Source organism: Nanorana parkeri, unplaced genomic scaffold (assembly GCF_000935625.1).
Source record: "Nanorana parkeri isolate BGI_ZX_2015 unplaced genomic scaffold, ASM93562v1 scaffold108, whole genome shotgun sequence".
Taxonomy (NCBI): domain Eukaryota; kingdom Metazoa; phylum Chordata; class Amphibia; order Anura; family Dicroglossidae; genus Nanorana; species Nanorana parkeri.
Genome location: NW_017306376.1, coordinates 828322 through 836762, shown reverse-complemented (window position 1 = coordinate 836762; position 8441 = coordinate 828322).

Here is an 8441-nt window from a genome sequence, read left to right as displayed (position 1 = left end):
ACAGAATTACCTGAGGCCACTGCCTCCGAGAAGGTTAAGAAAAGTCAAGCTGGACCCAGCGTCTCGACTAGGGTTGTAATAGGAAGTGTAAAGTATTATTAATCCGTTACTCATTCATGGTCTTGTATGTAATGCTGCTTGTACTAGTTAGAGCAGTGCAGAAGAGCACTTCTGAACACCATGCCCTTCACAAAAACTATGATGTGTAAAAGCCATGCTGTACTGGGCAAAACTTCTTCACCGCTGCATCCTTAGTGACCACACAACTTACAGAACAGACACGGTGCATTATTTTCTAACCTGTCTGGCTACAATTTCCTCTAATAAGCCTCTGCTGATGCTGCACAGACATTAGATTGTTAGACTGACCATACACCTATCAAATGTTTTCGGTCAACCCGCGGTCTGAACGAAAAAAATTGACCCGATTCCACCAACACAAACAGCGTGTGAATCGAGGAATCACTGCTGTTTACAATGTATTTTGACAGGTGCCGCCGCCACCTGTCAGAATACCCAATCAGAGCGGGCAGTTCAGCTGCCGGCTCTGATCGCTCGAACGTTTTCCGGCAGGCTCCTTCCAATGCCGGCTGAAAAGGAGCCAACAGCCCCACACACTGTGTGCATTTGGCTAGTGCATTAAAAACTGGCCAAAATTCGACCAGTGTATGGGCACCTTAAGACTAAAAAAATTGATTGTATGGACTTCTCCAGTGCTACATTAATCAAACCACTTCTAAATAACATCAATTTTAGTTGTAAGCCTCATAGTATTAAAAACAATTGAACACGCAACAAAGAAACAAGAAATCATTCAGAAAGACAGTAGCCTGTGTATAATACACTGTAAAACTATTTTACAGGAATTACCTATGTATAGTATATACATTGTGACAGCAGACAGAGGAATCATCTGGGTCTAGCCAGGATGGCGGATTTGTATGCCATAAATCCAGATGTTCTACCGAAGGTTGTCCTCTAGGGGGAGGTGCTTGGAGGCTTGGAGGTAACAAGCCCAGCTGAAGCTAGCTGGCTTGTTAGGGCCTCTGCAAGAACTCCCAGCCTCCTAAGAAAGGAGCTCCTTCCTGGAACCAGTCTGTGTGTCTGGCGGACTGGGGAGCAGGTCACCTGCATCGTTAAAATAAAAGTATAATGAGATATATGTGTTATATGTATATAGTTTTTAGTCTGATGTATATAAAAATAGTTCAATCTCAAAATTGTAAAAAGAGAAACTATTGCCTCACCTTACCATTACTATACCTTACTATTGCCTCACCTTATTTCTGCCATTTGAGAATCAAGGGGCATTGTAATTGTGCACATAAATAGCCAGATTGCGAACATGATTCCTTTTAATGTGTAACTGTATGCAGACAGTGCAGGGTCATAACGTGACATCAAAAGGTGTCATAATAAATGTTGTCTAGTGACTTTACACCGATTTATAAACCAGTAGCAAAGCCAGGCAACCTCTTTTTGCCTACTTTCGCTGGCATTTCACTTCACTTTTTTCATGTCATTTATGATGCAGTGATTTCAAGGTCTATAAGGTGAATGTCTATTCAAACAAATTTAAAAAAAATAATTTCAATAGGTTAAAAAACTAGTGTAAGGTGTTTGGATATAGTTAGGCGCTGTCCATTGTGCTGATCTGAGTGAAAACTCAAGATCATCATTTGAATTACTCCTTTCCATCTCCTACAGTATAGATTGACATTACTGACCCAGAACAGGTATGCAGATAAGGATTTTTGACTTTTCTGAACAGCATACTTTTTCTGAAGCATTGAAGCAGTATTGAAGCCAGTAGGTCAGCACAATAGCCAAGAATCTAGCATTGCCAAAAGGAGGTCAATAATTGCAGCCTCTATATTTCTCTCTAAAAAAGTTCATTAAAAAAAACCAAATTGTATCCCACTCCCAGACACTGCCAGCTTAGCAGACCCATGGGCTGTTATCCACTCAGTAGCAAGGATTTAGTTCCCTGCACTGCTAATATCATCCTACATGCCCTTCAGCTTTAGGTAGTGGTCTGAGAGTTGACCCCAACAAAAATGGTAACCTTTGGAGGACATCACTTCTGTATGCTGATGGTCATCTGACTCTGTAGTACTCTTGGGTCTTAGTATCCAATAGTGGGGTGTTGGCATAGGGTGGTTTGTGTGCAACATACTAGCTACCACACAGAGTGGAGATTTGTAACTTACAGCATCAGTGGTTTAGACTGCGTTGGAATGCATGTTGTAGCACAGAATAGTACTAAAATATTTTTATTATGCTCCATCAAAACTGTACTGTACTTGAAAAAGTATATTTATTGTAACTGTTGTTTCAACAATAGGCAGTGAATCCAAAAACATATGCAAACATGGTTCATCAAACGTCTGATTATCAATATCAAAGTTACAACTGTATTGAATTTTATAAATTGCAGGAAGATATTGGAACAGAAATTCTGAAAATAAGACTTTTCTATTTTACCTCTTTATAAATAGGTTCCATGTTTACACTGTACTCACAACACTGACATCTGTGCTGCTGGATCGCTTTTTCAAACATTCATGGGCCATTAAAGTAGTATTATTCTATCAGTGTTTTTTTTTTTTTTTTCAGTAGTAAATCCAGATCAAATAAATATACATTGCCCAGCAAAGTATTTATTTTATACCAGTGCTGATACTTGGCATTTTCTCGAACTATCAAGGTTGCAGAGGTTTCAGCTGGGACATGGCTCTGGCGTTCCACCACTGTCCTGAAATCATTAGTCTGTATTGTTTTAGAAAAAATGTCACATGACAATAAACAAAACTATCTGTAATTGTATCTGTGAGTAATTGAACACTTATCAGTACTTGATCTGGAAAAAATGGTATTGGTGCATCCCATAGCTGTATAACAAATCCATACATTACAACAGGTATGCACAAATCCCAGGAGCCGTATGCTCTTTAAAAATGAAAGCTGTTTCCTAACTTTTGAATTTTTCTCTAGTCTAGTCATGGAGCTGGAAAAGTATCTGTCCTTGTACCAAGTACGGTACTTGATATTTGAACATCCCTAATTTATTTACATGTTTGTCCAAACAGAGTTATCATGTTTTCAAACAGCTGGCTCCACATCTCTCAGCTCAGCTTCCCTGAACTTCCTGTCCAGTACAAGATTACAAGGAAGAGTGTAGTCTTCAGAAGCCATCTGTCACGTACCTTAGGGGATCTTGAAATGATGAGGGCGGCCTTTCTTGCTTCTCCATTCTCAGAACCCCTGAGTGGTATAACAGACATACCGGGGCATGAAGTGATACGAATGCCAGAAGATACCACCGCTGATAGAAGATGCTGATCTCTGTGAAGTACTTCAGGTATTAGGTAAACGCAGGAGATACAAAACAGTAAAAGCAGGGCAAGTCCTAGTCAGATGCAGGCTGTGTCATCAGCATGCAGGCAGCATGGTACGAGGCAATAGACAAGAGCGTAGTCAAGAAACAAGCCAAAAGTTAGGAACGTGTGGGAATCACAGCACAAGGCATCAGGCAAGAGCAAGTTTGAGGGACAAGCCGGGTTGGTATCAGATGATAAAAGTCAAAAAACTACACATTATACAACCTAGGTTGTGCAGGGTTTTTTTTGAGGGTACTCATATAGTTATAATTCGTACAGTTTTGTTGATGTTCATATAAAAGATTTATTGCATAATTATACATATTAAAAACAATGCTCATATATATATACATGATTCTTATAACCCTAAAATTATTACTTCTTTTCACATTTCATATTTTATATTTCACTATGTATATTCATAATTCCTTGATTTTCATATGCAGTGTTGCATTGCTTTGTTAGTCCCCTACGCGTTACGCTCGTAGGCTTCAGGGGGATCGGTATAAATCTAGGGGTCAAGTATCATGGAGGGACCTAACACCAGGGGGACAGGAGCAACTCTCATCACCCCCAGAAAGAAACATACGGCGGAGCCACAGACGCATAAAGGGTCCAGCAATTCCTGTGTGTGTTTGTCCTTCTCCCAGATGATAAAAGTCAGGATTCAGGATCTCATGTACAGAGAAGCAAAAGATCCCTCAGCACTGAAGGCTTGGATGTCGCAGCCTAAATAGCCCATCTGACACCACAATTCGAAGAACATGCAAAGATGCGCATGGCCAAACATGGTTCTATGAAGTAAACCAGGCGCATGCGCAGATGCTGGCACAGCACCTCCTGGTTCTGGCTTCTTAAGCTTCTACTAGCTTAGAGAAGGAAGGAGGAGAGGGGAGCAGGGGGCCAGGGGAGTGTCTTGACTTGCCTGTGTGTATGTGAAAACGCACACAGCTTAATAGCACACACAAGGGTGGCTCCATAGGACCCTTCAAGGGAAAGGATCCACCCTAAAACAGGATATCAGGACCGGTGCTCTGGGGACCAGCTGATTCTGCAGGACACTAACATTTTTAAACGAAACAATCGGCATTTGAAATAGTGTAAAAACGTTTTGACTTTAATGTCATTTTAAATCTAATTCACAAATGAATTACAGCTATAACTAGGCTTGTCCAGCGTGCACTGAAGGTTATGTGTGCCATTGATTTACATGTAGTACGGAGCTTGTGTTATTCTCATGTTCTCTGTTATAACCGATTGCCCATTTTATTACTTCCAGGATGCAGACCTTTATGGCACTAGGTTTCTTGATGCTTCAAGAACATACAATTATTCACATCAGTATTTGCAGGTAAACCGTTATCTGTAAACATTAATAGTCCGTCTTTTACATCAATCAAAATGTATGTTTGTTTCCTAGTTATGTACTTGAGAAGAACAATAGCTGCACTGAAGCAGAACAATGGCAGCCTGTGAACAACTCATTGAAGACTTGTTTTGTCTTCATCCCTTCCAGTGGGATACCCTGTAACTAGACTGGCCCCGTTCACATTGAGCGATTTATCGCGCGATTTTTGCAGCGATATCGCTCATATTTCCCCGCTATATCGCTCTATGTAGCTTCACCAATACATTTCAATGTAGCTGTTCACAATATCGCTCAATATCGCTTGTAGCTCGTCGCTGGTAGCTGATTGCATACAGCCCAATAGGAAGAAGTCGCGCGATTTCCATGTCGCTCAGTGTGAATGGGGCCTACATGTGCGATGATATGATAGTTTGCAGGAGAAAAATACATCTGGACCCTGGCTGCTAAGGAGCCACAGTAACCTTCCCTGGTTTTAATGGACTAACCCCCATGATTTCTAAAAACTGAAGCAACAGTGCAGTTGTGGCCAACGGAAGGAATGCTAGCTGGTTGCAGCAGCTCCATATTACTGCAGCTGGCTCCAGTTTGCACATATTCACTCAAACTGGGTTTAGCCAAACCCAGACTAAAATGAGTATTAACCCACAGCAACCACAAGTCAGTTTACTGAATTCAGATCAGTGAAATTCAGAATTCAGATCAGTGAAATCTGGTGATGAAAGATCACTGCACTTAGTACACTAAGGCCAATCTATGTCCAACAGTCCCCTAGATATTCATTTAAGAGTGGAACTATGCAGGGCTGGTGCTAGACTATTTTGCACCCTAGGCAAGACCAGCTACTTGCACCCATCAGCCCCCCTCCCACGGCGCAACTCCCAATCCCGCCTTCGCATTTCCCCTTTCACCTGCCGGCTATCTTCAGCAGGTCACAGCTGGATGTAAGCAGCCGGGAGCAATAGCCAGATTGTTATTAGCTATTTAAGTTTTAAAAATGCCAATAGCAGAATGGCTATTGAAACCCCACCCAGTGAGCAAAGGAGCGGACCTAAGAAATACAGTTGTCTCTCATTTCTGCTTCTCTGCTCAGTGGGCGGGTGCAATAGCCAGCCTGCTATTGGATTTTGCAATTTGAAAAAGACGGGGGAAGCCATGGGAAGGTGAGAGTTTGAAGCTGCGCCCTAGGCAGCAATGCGCCCTAGGCAGCTGCCTAGTTTGCCTAGTGGCAGCACCGGCCCTGGAACTATGGGCTAAATGAAAAATTACGTGTATCTTCTAGCCTGTCATTAACATGAATGCTGCAGATTGTTCTTCCTGTAACATTAACAGTTGTTCCTCTAGATCCATGGATTTTCCACCTCCTTCAATGGGGTGACAACATTGTTCTTTCTGCAGCAAAATTGCCCAACAGTTTTGAAACCTTGTGGACAAGGACTTGGTCTTAGCTGCACATGTAGTTATAGATGGACTTAAGGAAAGGGACAAACAGATTAAAGCCCAACTCCTGGTAAACACTTCTTAAGCATTCAGTGGCGTAACCAGAGTTCTGGGCGCCCGGGGCAGAATTTTTTTTTCGCCCCCCATTATATAAACAACCACTGGAACTGTACCCTGCACCTCCCCCCCACACACACGTTTTTATTTTAATTTTTCAAATTTTAATATTTTATTTTTCTAGAAACTTTTTCATTTTTTTAAATTCATTTTTATTTATTAATTAATTTTTTATTCAATATTTTTATTTTTTACTTTACTTTTAGGGGCTTCGGGGAAATATTGGGGGTCTAAACAGACCCCTGATATTTCCCTTTAAAAATAGAAAAAGAGATTGAGGACACAGAGTCCTCAATCTCTTTTTCTGTGTCCCCTGTTATCAATGAACAGGAATCCTTTATGAGTGTTCCTGTTCATTGATAACATGGTATGTTTACTATAACTACAATTATGAATGAACAGGAGGAGATGTAGATCACTCCCGTTCATTCATAATTGAGGATATAGTATACATACCAGGTCCTCAATTATGTACAAACACTCAGCGATCACTGATCGCTGAGTGCTTGTACCCGTTCTCCTCTCTGACACACACTGTCATAGGAGGCTGCAAGAGGAGAGCCCAGCCTCCTGTGACAGCGCTGGCTGTCTCCGCCCCCACACCGCTCTGCTGCACTGTGATAGGCGGCCGAGCGGTGTGGGAGGAAAGACACCGGCCGCTCACAGCGCTCGTCCCGCAGCGCTCGGCCGGCTGTCATTTTCTCTCTGATTCCTTTCATCCCTGCTGGGCACTGCTCTGTGTCCCAGCGGGGATGAAAGGAATCACGGCCGCGCCGACAAAACGGCAGGAAAATGTCACTTTCGGCATTTAGCCGAAAGTGCCATTTTCGGCCGGCGCCCCCCCTTCACTTTTCGCCCGGGGCCCGCGCCCCTGCTGCCCCCCCCGGTTGTTACGCCACTGTAAGCATTTACAGTAACCGTTTCTTTTTCCTTTTGAAAAAAAGGTTTAAAGAAAGACTCTGGGTAAAAGTTTTATTAACCCTTGTACCATAGAAAATAAAACCTATTATAAGGACCCCCGGCAGTATTGCAGTATGGCACTGTCTATTTTGCTGGACAGCTTGGTCTACATATGGGGATGAAAATAAATAAAAGCATGTGAAACGCAAAAACAAATTGATATCCTTAATATTATAAATACAGTTACCAGAATACAAACTGTTTCTCTCTAGTGGTTCTTTAACCAATTCTGGACCGCCCACCGTAATAAAGCGTCCTGGTCCTGAAGTGGTTATACCACGAACACAGCTTCTACTGCAACCATGTTCTTGGTATCATTTTAAACAGCAGGTGACTGCTGTTTATATACAAGCAATCCAACGGCTGTAGAGCCATTGGATCGCTTGTACAGTGCGGCGCTGTGTGCCTTTCCCCCTTCCGCCGGCTTCCCCGGGCTTCAATGTCCCCCCGTGCGGGGGGACATCACTTCTGGTGTCGCTGTGTACATTCTCCGGCTCTTAGAGCTAGGAGAAGAAGCTGGGGATGTGGGTCTCTGCTTCCTCAGCTTCTTTGGGGTACCTAGGTGACAGGGGTCTGAAATACCCCTGATGTCTCCATAAAGAGGACCTGCCACATTATTTTTTGCAGTTAGGGGGATTCCTAGCCCCCTATGTGATGGCAATAAAGTTGAGTGTAAAAAAAGTTATTGTCACACATGTTACATATCGTCGCAAACGTCAGAGTGAGACCAATAATTCTAGGACCATCAATCACTGGTAACACTGAACTGATGAGCAGTAAAAAGTTTTTGAAGCGTCGCCTATGGGAAATTTTGGTTCTTGTAGTTTTGTGCGGTTTCCCAGATGCACGCATTTTTAAGGCTTGACATGTTTGGTATCTATTTACCAGGCGTGACCCTGTCTTGTATATTTTCCCCAAAAAATTGGGTATTATATTCTGTTTCTGTGCACTCAATTTCATTTTAGTGAATTGTATCCTAAAAATTCTAGTTTGAATAACATTTGCGCAAATACCGTGCGACCATAAAAAATTGCAACTGGCATTTTTTTTATTCTACTGGGCCTCCGCTTTCAGGAAATATATAATTGTTTGGAGGTTGGAGTTTGAAGCTGTATTCTATGCCAAAAATTCGGATGTTATCAAGTGTGTGCAAATAGTAAGAGCGTGCTCTGGCAAGG